General features: G+C 37.4%; 1 protein-coding gene across 4 annotated transcripts in view; it reads left to right on the forward strand.

Moving 5' to 3' along the window:
• LOC136031925 (zinc transporter ZIP13-like) overlaps positions 1-24215 on the forward strand; it is a 59336-nt gene that overhangs the window by 3481 nt on the left and 31640 nt on the right. The window contains exons 2-3 of one of the 4 annotated variants that reach the window (XM_065711928.1): positions 3909-3981; positions 11449-11521. The exons of 1 other annotated variant lie outside the window; for it this stretch is intronic. The gene's annotated coding sequence lies outside the window, so the exon portion shown is untranslated. The remainder of the gene's footprint in view (positions 1-3908; positions 3982-11448; positions 11522-24215) is intronic. 2 more of the 4 variants (XM_065711935.1, XM_065711920.1) reach the window with 2 other exon arrangements.

A 24215-nucleotide genomic window follows, 5' to 3' on the forward strand; every position in this document is an offset into this window, starting at 1 on the left:
ATTGATTATGTTGTTGTTAACCAAAGACTAGCAGGATCAATACAATATACTAGTGTATATAGGAGTGCTTTTATTGATGTCAAAAGTAAAGATCATTATCTACTAGTGTCTAAGGCTAATTTAAAGCTATAATTTTGAAAGGGTAACTGCCTCCTGGGGAGTTACGATGTTGGTAGACTCCAGGATGAAAATTTGAGAGAAGCTTTCTAGGAACAGTTGAATTCTAAACTTGAGAGTTTAAAATTTGACAATGCTGAAGATGGATGGAATGATTTTAGAAAAACAATTTGTGAAGTTGGTGATGGTTTCTTAAGGAAGAAAGTTAAGACTGCATCTAGGTATATTACTGAAAAAGATTTATGATTGATAGAGAGTAGAAGGGGTTTGTAAAAAAGATTATCTGAGTGATAGATCATATGAAAACAAAAGAAATGTAAAGAAAGTGGAGAAAGTTGCCAAATGGATAAAATTGCCAAGGATCTGGAAGATGCAGCTAGATAGCATAATAGTAAAATATTATACTGGCATGTTAATACATTGAGAGGGAGTAGTCAATCCTGACTCGTCCCAGTTAAAGATAGGAATGTGGCCACAATTAGTGATAAGGAAAGAGTTAAAGAGAGATGAGTAGAACATTTTGAGAATGTGCTAAACCAAGATACAGTTGCAGGAAGAGATATAGATGAAAATGAAAAAGTTTGTGATACCTTGGATGTGAAGGAAGATTTGCTTAGTGAGGAAGAATTAGCAACAGTACTACAAGGATTAAAAAAAAAGGCTCCAGGTACTGATAGTGTGATAAATAAGTTTATTAAATATGGTGGCTCTTAAACCACTGTATAAGAAAAGTGACAAGAGTGAGTGTTGTAATTATCAAGGCATTAGTCTAGTCTTTGTAGGTAGCAAATTATTTGATACTTTTTAGACTGAGACCAAATCTTTACTCTTAGGTTAATAATTGAGAAGTGCCTTTGTTGTAAAACACCTTTGGTCTTCAGTTTTATAGATTATGAGCAAGCTTTTAATTCTGTAGAAAATGTTTTTAGAATCAATTTCTGTTCATTTTCATTTGGGATATTCTTTCTCATTGGTTAAGAAAAGAATATTCTGAACATTTTGGATTTTCCTCAGTAAGAATCAAGATTTTGACTTTATACCTATGTGTTACATGAAATTTGTGCCTATTTTTTACAATAGGAGAGGGTGCTATATGCTAGGATGCAGTACATACTTGGCCAAGGTGTTTCTGCCATGTAGCATAGTTAGTTTGATATTCAACCATCCAGACTAATTATTTTGGTATTTTGTAATTTTTGTTTTTGAGTAAACGTACCTCAAAGTTTGCAAAATACACCCCAAAAATATTTTGCCTTTAGATTTTTTTTTATATTTTTTTTTTTTTTTTTTGTTCAGTGGGATCTATTGCTTGTGGTACCAGATGAAAGCCAGATTACCTGGTGATGTTTTCTGCCCATCTTGTGGCAAGATATTAAGAAGAAAAAAACAAATAGATTTTGTTGATGGGTGTCATCTGGTATATAATGTGATAGGAAAAATAGTACACACTGGGACAGGTCAAATATACTCTGTGCATGTAAGTTTTCAAAAGCGAATATCAACCCTATCTGGGTAACAGCTGAAAGCACTTAATTGAAACTTTCAGGGATCCTAAAACTACTGCTCATACTATTGGTACTACTGCTATTGTGGCTATTTCAAACTGTGACTGCTTTTGACTGTTTGCAGTTGTGACTACATACAACTGCAAATGCTTGTTACTGTGACTACACATACTCAAAATAAACTCTATGCATGCAAGTTTCCAAAAGGGCATCTCAACAACATCTGAGGAATAGGTAAAAGCATACAATTGAACCTTACAGGGCTACTAAAAGTACTACCTATAATATTGTCACTACTGCTATTGTAGCTATTTCAAATTGTTACTGATATTGTCTGTTTGTATTTGTGACTACATACAACTACAAATGCTTATGACTGTGCATGCTCAAAACACACTATGCATGCAAGTATTTAAAAGGGCATATCTACAATATCTGGGGAATAGGTAAAAGCATTAAATTGAACCTTTCAGGGCTACTAAAATTGCTATATATACTCTTGGCCCTACTTCTATTGTGGCTATTTCAAACTGCGTCTACATTCGCGACTATACACAACTGCAAATGCTGGTGACTTTGACTATGCATGCACAAAACACGCTCTATACATACAAGTTTCAAAAGGGCATATCAAAAATATCTGGGGAATAGGTAAAAGCATTAAATTGAACCTTTCAGGGCTACTAAAATTGCTATATATACTCTTGGCCCTACTGCTATTGTGGCTATTTCAAACTGCGTCTGCATTCGTGACTATACACAACTGCAAATGCTGGTGACTTTGACTATGCATGCACAAAACACGCTCTATACATACAAGTTTCAAAAGGGCATATCAAAAATATCTGAGGAATAGGTAAAACCATTAAAACTACTACTGATACTATTGTCACTACTGCTATTGTGGTTGTTTCTAACTGTAACTGCTTTTGACTGTTCGCATTTGTGACTACATGCAAATGCATGTAGACTGTGACTGTGACTATGCATGCTCGAAACATGCTCTATCCATGCAAGTTTTCAAAAGGGTATGCCAGCAATATCCAAGGAGTAGGTTAAAGCATACAATTGAACCTTTCAGGGCAACTCAAGCATTGGAATATATGTATTTGAAATACATACTTAATTACCTTCATTTATTTCAAAATACATATCTAACTACAGTTTTTGTGTATATTTCAAATATGTATTTAAATAATTTTTTGTAGTATTTGCAATCCAAAATTCTTTCAGCATAGATATATTTTTGCTAAATATATTTTGCCTGCTTTTCACAACTCTTTGTTGGAGTTTCAACAAGGTTCTTTGTAGTCTCTAGTAGGGTAGGTGCAAGAAATTGGCAAGGTTATAATTCGGTTGCATACGGTTATAATTAGTTTATTCTGTTGTGAAATAAAATACAATGCAGGTACATTTTAATTAAATATATAATGTTTAATTGTAATTTACGTATATTTTAATTAAATATTTAATATATAGAGGAGGTTACATATGCTAGGTTGCGAATTTGATATATTTTGTTCTGGGTGGCCTGCTTTCCATAACTATTTATTGTAGTTTCAACAATTTTGTTACTAAAGTGTTTTATTTTTATCATATTTAGGTATAATATAATTAATCTAACTTCACTTCTTGAGTGTGTTCTGGAAAATATGTATGTACCTTTCAAAATATGACAAATTTCAAAATACCAAATTCTTTTCCCTTGCATATGAAGGTAGGCCTAAGTAGGGTAAGTGACTGAAAAGAGAGCAATCTTATAATTCTTTCTCTTGGAACTATTGACAAAGTCCCACTAGTTCAAAGTAAATATGAAAATTAGTACTTTCTGGTAAAAACATTGTTTTTTACTTAATATTATTCAGTTATTTGGGTTGTAAAGTTGCACAGATACATTTCCAGTGAAGGCAGATATAAACAAACTGCTTCTTACTGTGCTTCTTTTGTTCTGTTTGTAGGGATTCTGCGCCCTACACAACAGGGAAGCTATATTGCACCTTTACTCTAATTCAATGGTTCTTTGGAAGAACTTTAATGTAATAGTTTTCGTTACTTAAATTTCAAAGAAAGGTATTTTTAATGAAGTATTTCCCCCTTTTGTTTTATATGTTTTACTCTCAACCATAGCAGAAATAAAACTTCTGGATTAAATTGGTTTGATTTCTCATATAGGTATCTTTTTAACCATAAGTAAGCTTTTACATCAAGACTATGTACTTTCAAGAAAAATGAAATGGAAAACTGGGAGTATAGACTTGTACTTCTATCCTGTTTTTCTGTTTTCAGATTTTCAACTGATAAATGGGATGGAAAACTGTTGGGTAGATAGATTTTCTGGAGAAATTCTAGAAAAGAGACAGTAAGTGCCAAAATTTTTTTCAATTGTCTAGCTAAGGCTCTAAAATTGTTTTTCTATTTCTAGTATAAATTTTCCCACAAATTAGATATTCTAGAAGCACTGTTACCTTGTACTTATTTTTGTGCGTGTATGTGTGATAGGTATGGTAGCTTAACCACATATGTAGGTGGTGCAGTTGGGTTGGTATTTGAAAAGTTGACATTTTCAAATTTTCAGTTGACTTGATTGAGACTGGATTGAATTTATGAGGTTTACAGTCTTGTTGATTATGAATTTGCTTAACCTATTCATATTCAACAAGGTTTGCATTTCCACTAATGATATGTGAAGAAAATTTTGGCTATCCTTGGGTACAGGAGATAGGACTCTTTGTTTTAAATATCCAGCAGAAAAGCAAATGCAATGTAATAATGGATCCCTACAAATCTGAGTCAGGCTATGACTACTATACCCTTTGAAGGATCTGCCTCGAATTAGTGAGCTGTGACACTATGGCAGCTCATGTTGTCTGTACTCAAAGTATCAGTTGTTAGTACACAGAAAACCTGTGCAAGAAGTATTCCTGATCAGTAGTGCAACTAGTCCATTTCTGGGAGGAGGGGGTCTAAAATGTGTCAAAAACATGCTGCAACAGCATACCCACCTTTTTCATTTAGTACGGATCGTAATGTCTGAATGTTCCTCTGGAAAATCTAATAATCAATTACATAGCTGAAAAAAAGGCCTCTGATTACCATTGCAAGAAGAGCTTTCACAGCTCTTGTAGTATGTCTGCCACCATATGGAGTACGTAGGTCACACAATATGTTCAGATTAAGAATAGATTCCATATTTGAAAATATGAAGCAGAGTCTGCTTGCCAAGTTCAAAATGTTGGATTTTTTTTTTGCATGATAGCTGATCTTTGGAATGCAAACAACAAGAACTACCTTAGTGTCACAGATCACTGGCTCAAAGCATACCTTTTAAGAGGTTCTGCAAATATAGCATGCTGTAGATTTATTGGACCTCAAGATTACACTACTTATGCATTTCAGCTGAGCAGTGTCAGCAAAGACTACAATCTCCCATATACAAAATAAGTAAAACCATACAGACCACAGAAACAACTTTATAAAGGCTTTTAAAGAATATGCAGCCCTGGGGTAATTGAAAGTGATGATTTCCATGTTAGGTCTATGAAATTGACTTTGAAGAAGAACATATTGTCACTGTTGAGCAACGTTCTGATGAAAAAGGTACTCCTGAAGCAGTCAGTATAGGGCTGGTGAGGAAGATCCTAGCCATTAGTACTAATCAGACTGAAATGGATGATGAATAGCATTTATCACACTATCAATGCTGCTGTAGCCACATGCTGAACTTAGTAGCAGCTACAGATGTTGAGTAGGCTCTCATGAGTGAACCATACACATGGGTTAGTAGAGCAGCATTTACAAAATGTTAGGCACTATGGAATACAACGTGCTGGAGTGTAAAAGCATCAGGAAAGTTATGAGAACTAATAAGAAAGGAGCTTGTTTTTATGGAATTTGGTATTAACCAAGTGACATATAGCAATCGCAAATTCAGTTGTTTCTGTTGGTCTGTATGTCCCAGTTTTGCTAGTTTAGGCACTTCCAGATAAGCTAGGACGATGAAATTTGGCAGGTGTATAAGGGTCCAAACCAGATTAAATTAGAAGTAGTCGTTTCCCCGATTCGACCATCTGGGCCGAGTGGGGAAATAGTTAATTTGGAAAAATTAGAAAAATGAGGTATTTTTAACTTAAAAACGGGTAATCGGATGTTAATGAAATTTGATATTTCGAAGGATATCGTGTCGCAGAGCTCTTATTTTAAATCCCGACCGCATCCTGTGACATTGGGGGGGGATTGGAGGGGGAAACCTAAAATCTTGGAAAACGCTTAGAGTGGATTGATCGTGATGAAACTTGGTGGAGAAACTAAGCACAAGTCCTAGAAACGTAATTGACATAACCGGAACGGATCCGCTCTTTTTGGGGGAGTTGAGGGGAGGATTAATTCTGAAAAATTAGAAAAAATAAGGTATTTTTAACTTACGAAGAAGTGATCGGATCGTAATGAAATGTCATATTTAAAAGGATCCCGTAACTCAGATCTCTTATTTTAAATCCCAACCGGATCCAGTGTCATTGGGAGGGGTTGAGGGGAGGACTGGACATTTTGGAAAAGGCTTAGAGTGGATAGATCAGGATGAAACTTGGTGGGAAGGATGAGCACAAGTCCAAGATACGTGACTGACAAAAGCGGACCGGATCCACTCTCTTTGGGCTAGTTGGGGGGGGGGGGTAATTCGGAAAAATTAGAAAAAATGAGGTATTTGTGACTTTCGAACGAGTTATCAGATCTCAATGTAATCTGATGCATAGAAGGATTTTGTGCTTTAGAGCTCTCACTTTAAATCCCGACCAGATCCAGTGACGCTGGGGGAGTTTGAGGGGGAAACGTAAAAATCGAGGTATCTTTATCTTACGAATGGGTGATCGGATCTTAATCAAAATTCTTATATGGAAAGATCTTATGTCTCGGATGTTCCATTTTCAATTCGAATCGGATCCGGGGACATGGGGGCTGGAGAGGGGAAACAGAATCTTGGGAACCAGAAATCTTGGAAAATGCTTAGAGTGGAGAGATCGGGATGAAACTTGATGGGAAGAATAAGCACAATTTCTAGATACGTGATTGACATAATTATAGCGGATCGATTCTCTTTGGGGGAGTTGGGGGGGGGGGAGGGAAGTTAATTCGAAAAAATTGAGGTATTTTAACGTAAGAACGGGGGACCAGATCTTATTGAAATTTTATATTTAGAAGGAACTCATGTCTCAGAGCTCTCATTTTAAATATGTATAAAATCTAGTGATATTGGGTTGAGTTGGAGGGGGAACCACAAATCTCGGAAAACGCTTAGAGTGGAGAGATCGGGATGAAACCTGGTGGGTAAAATAAGGAAATGTTGTAGATACGTGATTGACGTAACCGGACCTGGATCCGCTTTCTTCGGGGGTGTTAGGGGGGTCCAGTGCTTTGGCAAGTTTGGTGCTTATGGATGTGCTAGGACGATGAAAATTGGTAGGCGTGTCTAGGAAATGCACAAATTGACTTGATAAAGTCGTTATCCCCGATTCGACCATCTGGGGGGCTGAAAGGAGAGGAAAAACTAGAAAAAATGTGGCGTTTTTAACTTACGAGTGGGTAATCGGATCTTAATGGATATTGATATTTAGAAGGACCTTGTGTCTCAGGGCTCTTATTTTAAATCCTGACTGGCATTAACCCTCTGATTTTCCTTTTAAATCAATCTATTGAATCTTAGAATTTTGCTAGAGCTCATTCCATATGAGCTCTTAGCTTTTCTGACCTTGTCACAAGTGCCCTTTGACCTCTTAGCTCTTGTTCTCAATAACACATGATGGCATTCAATGTACAATGCTGTAAAGCAAGTCATAGCCATCGAGGAGACAGATAAACTGATGAATACATATGATGAACTAAAGGTGCCAAGATTTCTTAGTGCTGAAGTTGAGCTGTTGGCTAAATGTGCCGAAATCACTGAGCCTCAGGCAGAAGCTTTGGGCATCTTTTAAGGTGAGAAGGATTGTTTCTTAGGCATGAAATTGCCTGTCCTGATAGGACTAAAAAGAATATGGGTTACATGAAACTTTGCCGTTCTCTGAATCATGCAAATACTCATATGGATGCAATCCTTGCTGGCCTCAAGAAACGTTTTCCAAGCCTTCTCTCCACAGACTTAATAATGACACCTTCAGAGAGTTCGCCATTGCTAGTGGTACTGAACTAGCTTTCAAAGCAAGATGGGTGGGTACCTGATTATGAGAAAAGTCTTCTGAGGGAGGCAATACTGCTGGAGATGAAGATACTTGTTATAGGTCAAGAAAGAGCTACCAATAGAACCCCGCCATGCCCTCTAGCTGCTGGAAACAATGCTGAATTTTTCTTATTCTCTAGAGTCAAGAGCCTTTGAAAGTAGTTTTGTTGCAGTTCATTGGTGATAGACTACAATATTCTATCTCTATCCCACAATATTCAACAGTGTTAAAGGCTCTTAGAAAATATAGTGCATGCATTGGGTCATCTGCACAGGTTTAGCGTCTCTTCTCTGTCGGCGGTTTGATCCTCACTTGCAAAAGAAATAAGCTGGAAGACAAAGGGTTCGAAAAGTTTCTTCTGATAATGGCCAATAAAAGTATTTACTAATCTAGCTTTGTAATCTCGTTTCTGCCTTGTGGATGCTCCTTTGCTTCAATTATAATGTTAATAGAACAATCTGTTTATTTTCCATGGATAAACGCTGTAGCAATCTTAGTTGCATTTGATCTCCTACTCTTAGATTCTGCAAGTCATTTATTTGAGCATTTGAAATACATATTTGAGTATTTAAATACTAATTACATCTTACGCCAATTATTTGAGATATGTATTTGAGATACTTTTTCAAAGAATTTTGAACATTACTGCTAAAACTACTACTTCTACTGTTAATACCTCTGCTATTGTGATTATTTCAAACTGTGACTGCTTTTGACTGTTTGTATTTGTGACTAATAACAATTGCAAGCAGTTGTGACTGTGAATGATTGCGATTCTGACAACTTGCTACTGCAACCCCAACTAATGGTAACTGCAATTGCCAGTATACGTGACTTTGACTGCATCAGCTACATGAGTCAGGAGCTACTTAGGACTACAAGTGCGACTACTTGGAAATATAACTGTCACCACAATTACTTAGAACTATGGCTACAGGCGACTGTGACTGCTACTGCTGCTGCTCCTCTTATTTCCCCTATGCCCTAAAGTTTCCAACCTAATATTCTGTTCTTGAGGAACTGTCAAACCATCTTTTGGCAACCTGAATACACATAGTGTGTTTTGATTTAGTATGAACTTCCCTTGACATTCCCTGAAAGTTCCACCTTGATGCTCCTAGCCTCAGTAGTAATAGCTGTTATAGCAACAGTGGTAATATGCACTTCGTGGTTAGTTCATACGTTTTGGTTAGTAAAACATGCCCTGAAAGTTTCAACTTATTGCTCCTAGCCTCAGTAGTAATACCTGTTATAGCAACAGTGGTAATATGCACTTCGTGGTTAGTTCATACGTTTTGGTTAGTAAAACATGCCCTGAAAGTTTCAACTTATTGCTCCTAGCCTCAGTAGTAATACCTGTTATAGCAACAGTGGTAATATGCGCTTCGTGGTTAGTTCATACGTTTTGGCTAGTAAAACATGCCCTGAAAGTTTCAACTTATTGTTCTAGGCTGGTTCTACGATATTGCTTATATGCCCTTTTGACAATCTGAAAGCACTTAGTGGGTTTTGTTTTTATATTAACTCTACCTGAGCATCCCCTGAAAGGTTCATCTTAACACCATTAGCCTCAATAGTAGCAACAGTATTAGTAGTATGCATATAAAGCCTTTTGCGTAGTTCAAATTCCCCCTGAAGCTACCCTGAAAATTCAACTTAATGCTCTAAGCCGTCCAAAAGCTTTTGAAGATATACATGCACGTAGTTTGTTTTGATTTAGTTCAATATCCCCCTAAACATTCCCTCTATGATTCACCTTAATACCTTTAGCTTCAGTAGTAGCATTAGTTGTATTAGTATTATTAGTATTTTTAGCAGTAAGCACACACCATCAATTTTTCTTTTTTTCTCATCCTCCTCGGTATATGATAAAAGTTTCGGCTTAATAACCTAAACAGTTCCCGGGACGTTGCTGGTACATCCTTTTGACAACCTGCCGGCACATAGTGTGTTTTGATTTAGTTCAATATTCTTTCAATATTCCCAGAAATTTTCACCTTAATACCCTTAGCTTTAGTAGTTGTAGCAGTAGTAATAGTGGTATCAATAGGAATAGTAGCAGAAGCAGTATTAGTAGCAAATATTACCTTTTGGTTAGTTCAAAATCCCCAAAAACAAGCCCTGTAAGTTTCAACTTAATGCTCTTAGCTATTCCTAAGATATTGTAGGTACATCCTTTTGACAACCTGCATTTATGCAGTGTGTTCTGATTTAGTTCAACTTCCTCCTCAATATTTGTTGTAATTTTTACCTTCCTACCTTTAGCCGTAGCTATGGTAGTCGTAGTAACAGTAATCAACTGTAAAAAAGAAAAAAAAAATATAACAGTATATACATCTAAAGAATTTTTATGATGATTCTAAGTATACAAAATTCATTAAACTAGCAGTTACGCATCAGAAGTTATGTGCCTTAGAAGGTTTGCCTAATCACAGGTAGTGTAATAGCGGTGCCTGAGTAAAGAGCGATGTGGGCCCAATGTATTATTATTTTTTCTGATTTAGACTTGGGCACTTCTTATGGAAAGATTTGTCGTAGAAACTTCGAAAAGGGCTCTTTTGATTGTAAATTAAAAGTGCTGGTGCCCTTTTAATTGTTAAAAGTGTCAGGAGGGCAATTATCCCCCCCCTCCACGTGTCCAACATTTCCCCAAACACATTCAGTCAAAGTTTGAAATAGCCATTGTGTTCAACGTAGTTGAAATATCCGGAAATTATGTCTCTGAGGATGACAACCCCATGGCCCTCAGGGTAAGGATTGTAAGTTATGCCCTTGTGGCATTTAATGTTTAAATAGAAAGGTTGATGGTATAAACTTTGTAGGGGGCTCATTGAATTGCTAATCAAAAGTGTTAGTGCCCTTTTTGTGATTCAGAGTGATCACATTGTGGATACCCCCCCCACACACACACACCTCGTATTTTCCCAAAAATGTGCCTGTTTAAAATTATGAAATGGCCATTTGTTGTCGTAGAAACTTTGAGACACTTAGACCAAAACCTAGAGTAAAAGAAAACAAGAGTCGAACTAAATTGCTGAAAATAAGAGAAAAAGGTATCATCTTAAAGGGTCCATTTAATTTCTGAGCAAAGCAATGGTTTTGAAAGAGCTATTTTGAAAGGAATATTTTGGTAATGAAAATATCTCCAAATTTATCCGCCTCCCCCCCCCCCTGCATAGGTACCATGCTTTCACTCTTCCATTTTAGAACAGTTTTTTGATCTCTTACATTTTCTGACCTTTGAAAATTAAACAAAATAGCAAAGGAAAACAAAAATTGAAACTCATGGTCCGACTGTCTAAAATTACCCTCTTTGCATCAATGCTCAGAATTACACTGAACACAACAGGGGCAGATCTAGAGCAAAATCTTGGAGGACGCCCAATGTGACATGGGTGCCAATGAGCAAAATCTTGGGGAGGGAGCAATGTGACAAAGGCGCCAATAATTGACCAAATTGGCAAATTTGTTCTAAAAAAGAGTGAAAAGAAGAAAAAAACAGGGAAAGAGGATGCCGAGAAAATCTTAGTGGGGTCCGAGGTCCCCCTGCCCCTTCCTGCCCCCATGGATCTGCCAGTCGAGCGCAAACATGTTCAAATAAAATTCTTTTCCAGGAGTCACAATAGAATCTTTGATGAAACGGCATAGTCTTATAAATATTATGCTTTTACTAGCAAAGGAAGAAAGGTCAGTAATTCTATGATCTACGTCTGGTTTTTGATGTTTATTAAATAAATGAGACAAAAACTTTGGAAAGTAATAAAGAAAAATATGTAAAGTTAGGTGAATCTTGTGTTTTGACAGCTTTTCTTTGAGGAAAAATTATTTTTGTATGTAAAAATGATAATTTCACACAAAATCTGTCAACAAATTTGAAAACTGCCAAGTAGCATTGCTACTTTCCTACCCCGCTTTTTGGCATGTCAATCCTGGAGGCATGTAAGGTACATATAGAAACAGTGATCGTATAAGCTTCGGAGGGGGCCCATTGAATTGGTATTCAGGAGTTTTTGTGCCCTTTTTGAGATTAAAAGATATCAAAGGGTGGATACCCCCCTCCACACCTCGTATTTTCCCGAATTGCATCTAATAGAAATTTTGAGATGGCCATTGCTGTCAGAGAAACCTCTAAAACAGCTAATTCGATTGGAAATTGAAAGAACCAAGTGCCCTTTTTAATAGTTGAAAGTGATTGGAGGGCAACTGATCCCCCTCCCACTCCCACCATTGCCCAAACACGTCTGATAATAATTTAAAGATAGTCATTTTGTTCAACGTAATGTAAAGGTACGGAAAATATATTTTTGAGGATGGCAATCACCCGCAGCCCTCAGAGCAAGGGTTGTAAGTTATTGCCTGGGGGCATATAAGGTATGTATAGATAGAGTGATCGTATAAACTTTGGAGGGGTAACATTGTATTGGTAATCAGAAATCCTAGTGCTCTCTTTAAGATAAAGAGTGATCGGAGGGTAGATACCCCCTCACACACACACACACCTCCTATTTTCTTGAAATGCATCTGATAGGAATTTTGAGATGGCCGTTTGTTGTCGTGGAAACTTTGAAAGCAGATTGTTCGATTGGAAATTGAATGGACCGGTGCCCTTTATTATAGTCGAAAGTGATTGGAGCTAATCCCCTTGCACCGTTTCCCCAAGCACGTCCAATAAAAGTTTTGAGATAGCTATTTTGTTCAACGTAATTGAAAGGTCCGGAAATTATATATTTTAGGATAACCCCCCCCCCACAGCCCTTAGGGCAAGAGTTGTAAGTTATTCCCTGGGGCATATAAGGTATATGTAGAAAGGGGGTCGTATAAACTTTGGAGGGGGTTCATTAGATTTGGAATCAGAAGTTCCAGTGCCTTTTTTAAGATTCAGCGTGATCGGAGGGTTGATACCCTCCCCCTACCCCGCTCCCCACACACACGCCTTGTATTTTCCCGAATTGAATCTAATAAAAATCACGAGATGGCCAATTGTTGTCGATGAAACTCCAAAAACAGCTCATTCGATTGGAAATAGAAAGAGCCAGTGCCCGTTTTAATCCTTGGAAGTGATAGGAGGACAACTAACCCGCCTCCCATGACTACCATTTTCACAAAAACATCTAATATAAATTTTGAGATGGCCATTTCGTTCAGCATAATGTAAAGGTCTGGAAATTACGCCTCTGAGGATGACGACCCCCCCCCCCCACAGCCATAGGGGCAAGTGTTGTAAGTTATGACCTGGAGGCATTTAAGGAATATATAGAAAGGGTGATCGTGTAAACTTTTAATGGGGGACATTGGATTGGTAATCAGAAGTTCTACTACCCTTTTTAAGATTCAGAGTGATCGGAGAGTAAATACCCCCCCCCCCACCTTGTATTTTCCCGAAATGTATCTGATATAAATTTTGAGATGACCACTTTGTTGTCGTAGGAACTTTGAAAACGGTTCATTCGATTGGAATTTGAATGGGCCAGTGCCCTTTATAATACTCTAAAGTGATTGGAGGGCACCTAACCCCCTCCTACACCCACCATTTCCCCAAACACATCGAGTAAAAATTTTGAGATAGCCATTTTGATCAACGTAACTGAAAGGCCAGGAAATTAGGTCTTATGGATGACACCCCCCCCCCACAAACTTTAGGGCAAGTGTTGTAAGTTATTCCCTGGGTGCATTTAAGGTATATGTAGAATGGGTGATCGTATAAACTTCGGAGGGTGCTCGTTGGATTTGGAAATTGAAGTTCTAGTGAATTTTTTAAATTCAGAGTGATCGGAGGGGGATACCCCCCCCCCCCAAAAAAAAAAAACACAAAAACAACTTTTGTTTTTTCTGAAATGCGTCTGTTAAAAATTTTTAGATGGGCATTTGTAGTTGCAAAAACTGCGAAGAGCTCATTCGATTGGAAAATAAAAGGGACAGTGCACTTTTTAATAGTGCATTGTCACTATTAAATTTTTAATAGAGGGAAAATAACCCCCTCCCACGCCCACCATCTCTCCAAACATACCCAATCAAAAGTTTGAGATAGCCATTTGGTTCAAAGTAATTGAAAGGACCGTAAATTATGTCTTTGAGGATAATACCCCCCTGCAGCCCTCAGGGCAAAGTAACATATGCCCTGGGGCATATAAGGTATATATATCTATATATATCTATCTATCTATATATATAAAAATAAGTTGTCTGTCTGTGTGTCTGTCTGTGGATCAGGTGACGTCATGTTTCTGTGTTGACTGACGTCATGAAATTAGTTGTCGTCATTTTTGCTTTGACGGTGACGTCATTCAAGATATTTAAGACATATGTTAACGTAGAAATCTATTAATGTTTAAGTTTACAATGACTGATGAACTTACAATGGCAAAAGCCGATGAAGATGCTCAAAGAGTCTATGCCAAAAAACTTGCTGCTGATAGAGGAAGTCAGAAAAGAAAGCGTGCCGAGGAATCAAAAGAACAGCAAGGAAACAGGCTTGAGGCTAAAGAACGCAAAACTGCGCAGTTAGATGAAGATCCACCTGGACAGCGAGAGTCAAAACATATCAAAACTGAAAATGATAGCGATGATGATTGGGTTTGGGATTTTGACTTGGATAAGGTCATCAATGCCTACCAGATTTTAGTTAAAAAAACAAAAGTTCGGCGATATGTATTTCATAGTGAAGCCAGTCAGTCGACGGCCAACCTACCATCTTCAAAGATACCACGATAGGAAGACTCTACACCGTTCACCCCAATCAACATGAATGCTTCTTTCTACGCCTGCTTTTGGTGAATGTACCCGGTCCGACATCCTTTGAGTATTTGAGAACTGTAAACGGTACTATACATGACACTTACCGTAGTGCATGCTAAGCTCTGAATTTATTGAAGAATGACCAACACTGGGATAACTGCATCAATGACGCGTGCGAAACGTCAACCCCAAGTCAAATTCGTGCATTGTTTCGCATCATTTTAACAACTTGCTCTCCATCAGTTCCTACAGAGTTATGGGAAAAATATAAGTCAAAAATGTCCGAAGATATACTCCATCGAAAACAGTTAGAGACGTCAGATATGACTTTTGATTTTACATCAGAAATTTATAACTACACTTTAGTTATTATAGAAGATTTGTGCGTACGTATGGCAAACAAACCTCTTCAGGATTTGGGAATGCCTTCACCTAACCGTATCGCTGCTGTTTCGACATGTGTAGAATTGGATCGTGAACAAAGTTACAGTACGAGTGATCTATTGTCGTATGTACAAAATAACATTTCCAAGTTAACGTCGGAACAAAAAGACATTTATGATACGATAATGCATTGTGTCGATAACAACGTTGGAGAAATTTTCTTTTTGGATGCGCCAGGAGGTACTGGTAAAACGTTTGTGATAAAACTGATTCTGGCATCAATTTGATCAAAAAATGATATAGCGTTGGCAATTGCGTCGTCCGGAATAGCCGCAACATTGCTGCCTGGTGGAAGAACTGCTCATTCCGCTTTGAAATTGCCTCTCAATTTGCATTCTACAGAAACTCCCACGTGCAATATTTCCAAATCATCTGGGATGGGTAAAGTATTGCAGCAATGCAAACTTATTATTTGGGATGAGTGCACAATGGCCCACAAAAAATCGCTCGAGGCTCTGGATCAATGCTTGAAAGATTTGAGAGGGAAGTCGAAACCCTTTGGCAGCACATTAATATTGCTTGCGGGAGATTTCAGGCAAACATTACCTATAATACCTAGATCAACTCCTGCAGACGAAATGAATGCTTGCCTGAAAAATTCTAATTTATGGGCACACTAAAAAATATTAAAATTAACTACAAATATGCGTGTCCGATTGCAAAACGATGACTCTGGTCAAACATTTTCAGATCAATTGCTGGCAATTGGAAACGGAAAGCTCCCAGTAGACTCAATTTCAGGACGTATACAACTACCTGCTGATTTCTGTAATTTAGTGACGTCCAAAAATGAATTGATTGAAAAAGTATTTCCGAATATTCTAAAAAATTATAAAAATAATAAATGGCTAAGTGAAAGAGTGATTCTAGCACCCAAAAATATAGACATCCACGAAATCAACAATATTGTTTTGACCAAGATTCTAGACCAGGCAGTCCTTTACAAGTCAGTCGACACAGTTTTGGAACCAAATGAAGCGGTTAATTATCCATCTGAATTTTTAAATTCCATAGATCTTTCAGGGTTTCCACCACACGTGCTACAACTAAAAATAGGCGTACCAATAATACTTTTAAGAAATATCAACCCACCAAAGCTTTGCAATGGCACGCGACTTGCCGTAAAAAAAAAAACAATGGAAAACCTAATAGAGGCCACAATCTTGACAGGGCCTTTTGAGGGTGAGGCTGTTCTTATTCCTCGCATTCCCATGATTCCAACGGATCTGCCTTTTCAATTTAAAAGATTGCAATTCCCAATTCGATTAGCATTTGCAATCACCATTAACAAAGCTCAAGGTCAATCATTAGAAAAATGTGGTATAGATCTTAATACTGATTGTTTTTCCCATGGACAATTGTATGTTGCATGTTCGAGGGTCGGTAAACCTGATAATCTATTTATATGCAGTGACAATTGGACAGCGAAGAATGTTGTATATTCGCAAGTTTTACGCAGTTAATTTGTATTGTAACTATCTATCTATCTATCTATATAAAAACGAGTTGTGTGTATGCATGTTTGTTTGTTTGTAAAAAGAGCGTTTGCATATGACGTCATTATTAGTACATACGGCTTTGTATATGCACAGACAATGGGAAAGCCAAGAATGTTGTATATTCGCAATTTTTACGTAGTTTAACTCCTGCAGACGAAATGAATGCTTGCCTGAAAATTTCTAATTTATGGGCACACGTAAAAATATTAAAATTAACTACAAATATGCGTGTCCGATTGCAAAACGATGACTCTGGTCAAACATTTTCAGATCAATTGCTGGCAATTGGAAACGGAAAGCTCCCAGTAGTGGGAAAGCCAAGAATGTTGTATATTCGCAATTTTTACGTAGTTTGAAACACATATATAAATCTATCTATATTCACAGGTGGGACACAGGGACACAACTACAATGGCACGTAACTAATATGGCGCGTAACGACTTACGCGCGCGGGGGGGCTTGGGGGGGGGTTGTGAAGCGCCCCACCAACTAGGTATTGGGATGGCGCGAAGCGCCACCCCAACAGCTAGTATATATATATATAAATAAGTTGTCTGTGTGTGTGTGTGTCGAGTGACGTCATATTTGTGTGTCGACTGACGAAATTAAAGACCGGGACATCGGGACACAAATGACGACCGGGACACCGGGACATAGGGAATATAATTGACGACCGGGAAAGTCAAAGAGAAAGGGACCGGGACACAAGGAATGTTCGATTAGCAATCACCATCAACAAAGCACCGGGAGACAAATGACGACCGGGACACAGGGAATATAAATGACGACCAGGACACACAAATGACGACCGGGACATAGGGAAACAACAACAACGGGGACGCCGGGGGGTACAGGGGGATATATAAATGATGACGGGGGCACAGGGAATGTTCGATTAGCAATCACCATCAACAAAGCTCAAGGGCAATCATTAGAATAATGAGGTATAGATCTGAATACAGATTGTTTTACTCATGGAAAATTATATGTTGCATGTTCAAGAGTCGGTAAACCTGACAATCTATTTATATGCACAGACAATGGGATAGCCAAGAATGTTGTATATTCGCAAGTTTTACGTAGTTAAATATATATATATATATATATATATATATATATATATATATATATATATATATATATATATATATATATATATATATATATATATATATATATATATATATATATATATATATATATATATATATATATATATATATATATATATATATATATATATATTATATATATATATATATATATATATATACTAGCTGTTGGGGTGGCGCTTCGCGCCACCCCAACACCTAGTTGGTGGGGGCGCTTTGCGCCACCCTCCCCCCCCCCCAAGCCCCCCCGCGCGCGTAAGTCGTTACGCGCCATATTAGTTACGCGCCATTGTAGTTGTGTCCCTGTGTCCCACCTGTGAATATAGATAGATTTATATATGTGTTTCAAACTACGTAAAAATTGCGAATATACAACATTCTTGGCTTTCCCATTGTCTGTCCATATACAAAGCCGTATGTACTAATAATGACGTCATATGCAAACGCTCTTTTTACAAACAAACAAACATGCATACACACAACTCGTTTTTATATAGATAGATAGATAGATAGATACAGTACAAATTAACTACGTAAAACTTGTGAATATACAACAGTCTTCGCTGTCCCATTGTCTGTGCGTATAAATAGATTGTCAGGTTTACCGACCCTCAAAGATGCAACATACAATTGTACATTGGTAAAGCAATCTGTATTAAGATCTATACCGCATTTTTCTAGTGATTGCCCTTGAGCTTTGTTGATGGTGGTTGCAAATGCTAATCGAATTGGGAATTGCAATCTTTTAAATTGAAAAAGCAGATCCGTTGGAATCATGGGAATGCGAGGAATAAGAACAGCCTCACCCTCATAAGGCCCTGTCAAGATTGTGGCATCTATTAGTTTTTCCATTGTTTTTTTTTACGGCAAGTCGCGTGCCATTGCAAAGCTTTGGTGGGTTGATATTTCTTAAAAGTATTATTGGTACGCCTATTTTTAGTTGTAGCAGGTGTGGTGGACACCCTGAAGGATCTATGGAATTTAAAAATTCAGATGGATAATTAACCGCTTCATTTGGTTCCGAAATACAAATTAACTGCGTAAAACTTGCGAATATACAACATTCTTCGCTGTCCAATTCTCGCTGCATATAAATAGATTGTCAGGTTTACCGACCCTCGAACATGCAACGTACAATTGTCCATGGGAAAAACAATCAGTATTAAGATCAATACCACATTTTTCTAATGATTGACCTTGAGCTTTGTTAATGGTGATTGCAAATGCTAATCGAATTGGGAATTGCAATCTTTTAAATTGAAAAGGCAGATCTGTTGGAATCATGGGAATGTACCGTCATTTATAACTGCATCTCGCAAATGAATGTATTGTTCAGAGCGGAGCTTGGTCTGATTCAGGCGGATATATAGCAAACGTTCTGATTCAATTTTAGCATACATATCCACCACAAATTGGTGAAACAATTCACGGCATTTTAAAATATAATTTTCTTCATCCTGCCGAATCATTAGTCTATAGGAATAATAATGCATTGCACTGCATTTCTTATTCATTTCTTTGTTAGTGGCTGGATTCATCAATTTAATATTAAAGTGATAGCCGTCGGCTCCATCCCAAAAAATGATAGGATATTGTAGGGCATCGTAGCATCGATGAGTTTCAGCAATTCTTAACAACTGAGCGTTTCGCTTATGTAGAATAATATCTCGAGGTAAAAACTGATCACCGACCATAACGATTGCCACTTCGTCGATAGTCGGAGCATTGTATCTACGCACATGTTGGCCAGGAGGCGTTTTGTCAGCGGAAATAACAATTTTATGAGTATAGGCATCAAATCGATGGCTGTTTTGAACAGACGCACTAACCTATTATTTTCGTGGAAAAGATGTTGCAATTGGGAAACGATTGTCCTTTCAACGTTGGGAGAAATTTCGCAACGTGCATTCAATTCAGAATTTCTATCACTGATGAAGTACAATTGTAAAAATTTATGATTTTCGCCTGAGAATGGTAGAAGGGACCCTGCTTTATGATAAATTTGCCCTTTTACTTTGAAAGTAGACATAAATTGATCTGGATTTTCGATTTGGGCTCCAAACGACGTCATTTGGAAACATGAGTTGTATTGTCTGATTTTTGACAAAAAACGCTTAGATTCTGACGTAGTTCCAGTAAGGAAAGTCTTCAATGGCTCTGGTGGTGCAGCCAATAGAGGAAGTTTAACTTTTCCTGAGGCGCAACACATTCCCATTGTTTCACCATTGAATTTCAAGGCCTTGCAATAGGGACAAATTGCAATTTAATTAAGGCCTTGCAATTTAGACATTGTCCCGATTTGAACACATCTACTCAAGCTATAATCATCGACTGGGTTGTACCTGAATGCCAGGCGATAACTTTCAGATTGCTCTGATTCCTCGGCACGCTTTCTTTTCTTACTTTCTCTATCAGCAGCAAGCCTGGTTCCCTGGTGGTCTTTTGATTCCTCGGCACGCCTTCTTTTTTCACTTTCTCTTTTAGCAGCAAGTCTGCTTCTGCGTTGCTCTAGTAGTTCCTCGGCACGCCTTCTTTTTTCACTTTCTCTTTTAGCAGCAAGTCTGCTTCTGCGTTGCTCTGGTAGTTCCTCGGCATGCTTTCTGTTCTTTCTTTCTCTATCAGCCTCAAGCCTGTTTCCCTGCTGGTCTTTTGATTCCTCGGCACGCCTTCTTTTTTCACTTTCTCTTTTAGCAGCAAGTCTGCTTCTGCGTTGCTCTAGTAGTTCCTCGGCACGCCTTCTTTTTTCACTTTCTCTTTTAGCAGCAAGTCTGCTTTCGCGTTGCTCTGGTAGTTCCTCGGCACGCTTTCTTTTCTGACTTTCTCTATCAGCAGCAAGTTTTTTGGCATAGACTCTTTGAGCATCTTCATCAGTCATTATAAACTTAAGCATTAATAGAATTCTACGCGAACATACGTCTTATATAACTTGAATGACGTCACGCCTTCAAAGCAAAAATGATGGCAACTAATTTCATGACGTCAGCCGAAACATGACGGCGAACATATGTCTTATATAACTTGAATGACGTCACCTTCAAAGCAAAAATGATGGCAACTAATTTCATGACGTCAGCCGAAACATGACGTCACCTGATCCATCCACAGATCCACACACAGACAACTTATTTTTATATATATAGATATATATATATATATATATATATATATATATATATATATATATATATATATATATATATATATATATATATATACATATATATATATATATATACAGGTGGAACACAGGGACTCAATAGGGAATATAAATGACGACCGGGACACTCAAAGAGAAAGTGACCGGGACACAAGGAATGTTCGATTAGCAATCAGGGACACAGGGAAACAACAACAACGGGGACGCCGGGGGGCACAGGGGGATATATAAATGACGACGGGGACACAGGGAATGTTCCATTAGCAATTACCATCAACAAAGCTCAAGGGCAATCATTAGAATAATAAGGTATAGATCTGAATACAGATTGTTTTTCCCATGGACATTTATATGTTGCATGTTCAAGAGTCGGTAAACCTGACAATCTATTTATATGCACAGACAATGAGACAGCCAAGAATGTTGTATATTCGCAAGTTTTACGTAGTTAAAAACATATTTATATCTATCTATATTCACAGGTGGAACACAGGGACACAACTACAATGGCGCGTAACCAATATGGCGCGTAACGACTTACGCGCGCGGAGGGGCCTGGGGGGGCGAAGCGCCCCCACCAACAAGGTGTTGGGGTGGCGGTGTTGGTTTTTTTTAGCTTTTTAGCTTTTTTAGTTTTTTATTAGTTTTTAGTTTTTTTTCTTTTTAGTTTTTTTGTAGTTTTTACCTTTTTTTTAGTTTTTAATTTTTTTTACTTATGTCCTGGTCATCATTTATACTCCCTGTGTCCCGGTCGTCATTTGTGTCCCGGTGCTTTGTTGATGGTGATTGCTAATCAAACATTCCTTGTGTCCCGGTCGTCATTTATATTCCCTTTGTGCCGGTGTCCCGGTCGTCATTTGTGTCCCGATGTCCCGGTCTGTAATTTCGTCAGTCGAAAACATGACGTCAGCCGACACAGAAACATGACGTCACCTGATCCACAGACAGACAGACAGACAACTTATTTTTATATATATAGAAGATAGATAGATATATATATATATATATACATACATATATATATATATATATATATATATATATATATATATATATATATATATATATATATATATATATATATATATATATATATATATATATATATATATATATATATATATAAAGGATGATCGTATAAACATTGGAGGGGACTTTGTTGGATTTGTAATCAGAAGTTCTAGTGCTCTTTTTAAGATTCAGAGGGTGGATACCCCCCCCCCACACACACACACACTTCATATTTTCCCGAAATGCATCTGATAGAAATTTTGAGATGGCCATTTGTTGTCGTAGAAACTTCGAAAAACGCTCTTTTTATTAGTCAAAAATGATTGGAGGGCTTCAAGCTCCCCCCCTCCTCCACATGCCTTTCAATACTCAAAACACATCTAATCACAATTTTGAGATAGCCGTTTTGTTCGGCGTACTTGTAAGGTTTGGAAATTACGTCTTTGACAACCCCCATACCTTCTCAAGATCAGAAAATAATTTGTACCTCACTGAAAAAAAAAAAAATGGCTGTGGATTGTCAGTTTAGTATACATGCACCGATTTATTCGTCAGTTGAAAGAATCTTAAAAGTGCAGGTGTACATACAGTAAAAGCAGGTAATGGGAAAGCTGGAACGTGGAAGATTAGTAGCCTAGAACAGCCACACTACAATGTAGCAGCAATTTTCTGTTTATTTTGGGGATTAGATTAGGGCAAAACTAATGTCACAACCTCATAATGCATGTGACTGCCAGGCTGCCAATCAATATTGCTATTCTAGAAAATCAAATGGTGCTTTTTATAGTTGTAATATAGTGATCATTGGGTATCAAGCATTCAGTTGGGTATGCAGTATTTAAAAAAAAAATAAATACCAATAGCATCGGGAGTGTACAACTTCATCCACAAAGTAACAACAGTAGGCTATATACATTGTTCTTCAGACTTTGAATACTATACTCCACTAGCAGTATTAGAGTAAATATTATGCAGTGCTTATGATAAAGTGGTACATGAAAAATTATGGAGTATGATATTTATGGCTAGTATATGGATTGCCACTGAATTAGATTACATTGTCAATTGTGATTAAGAGAACTATTGATATTTCTAAACTGCAAGCTACATTAAATTACATTTGTTACTTTTCTACAAACTTTGTGCATAAAAATAATTTTTGCTCAAAGCAAAGCGGTCAAAACACAACCTGTGCTGCCAAAGCGTCATCAGCTTTTGGGGATCGGCTATTGGCAGCTTTGGAACTTTTTGCACACCTGCTCTGAGGTTAGAAATAAATTACTGAAGATTATAAATATAATTTTTGAAAAGGGGGAAGTACCTTGCGATTTTAAGAAGCCCTTAATTAAACCATTGTATAAAAAAAGGTGATAAGAGTGAGTTTGGTAATTATCAAGGAATTAGTCTGGTTAGGAAATTAATTAGTAATATTTATACTTTTTGGACTTAGAGATATTGTAGACGAAGTTATAAGGGAAGAATAGTGCAGTTTTAGGAAAGGCAGAGGATATGTCGATCAAGTTGTTACTCTTAGGCTAATAATTGAGAAGTGCCTGAGTTATCAAACATCTTTAATCCTCAGTTCTATAGATTATGAGCGAGCATTCAATACTGTTGATGGAAGAGCTTTAGCGAAGGTCTTTTTCTTTTATGGAATAACAGAGAAATACATTAAAGTGATTAGAGCTATGTTCGAGAATAACACTGCTGCTGCTAAGGTAAGAAATGAGGTTAACAGCTGGTTTCATATCAAATCCGGAGTTAAGTAGGGTTGTGTTCTATCCCTCTTTATATGGATCATTTTGATGGAATTTTTCTTAAGTAGCACAAAAGAGGCAATGGGAGACCACGGAATCAAATGGGGAGGAAAAACTCCTGGACTTAGATTATGCTGATGATTTGAGCATTCTAGATGAAAGTTTGAGCAGAATGATTAAACTCCTATAGGTTTTGCGAGTTCAGTGTGCTGGAATGGGTTTAAAAATTAATGCTAGCACTAAGGCTAGGAATAACTGAAGATGGAAAGGTGACGCTGGGTAACGAAAATATTGATGGTGGACAGCTTCACTTACCTTAGTAGCATTGTTAGTAAATGTGTTTGTAGTGGGAGCAGCGAAGATGTTAAAAGTAGTATAGCCAAGGGTCGAGGTATTTTTTAACAGTTAAAAGAAGTTTGGAAGAAAAGGAAGATAAGGCTTTAAACCAAGTTTTTGAAATTGTAAAGCTACAGTAATAACAGTGGTCAAATATGGCTCTAAAGCATGGACGCTCCGAAAAGCGCATGAAGATTGCTAGATGTTTTCCACAGTAATTGCTTACGGAATGTTCTTGGTGCCCAGCTGACTGACCGTATTACAAACAATAGGCTGTAAGAAAAATGTGGTTCAATCCCGCTTTCTAGGACTAAAATTAGACAAAGATT

This window comes from Artemia franciscana, chromosome 1 (assembly GCF_032884065.1).
Source record: "Artemia franciscana chromosome 1, ASM3288406v1, whole genome shotgun sequence".
Taxonomy (NCBI): Eukaryota; Metazoa; Arthropoda; class Branchiopoda; order Anostraca; family Artemiidae; genus Artemia; species Artemia franciscana.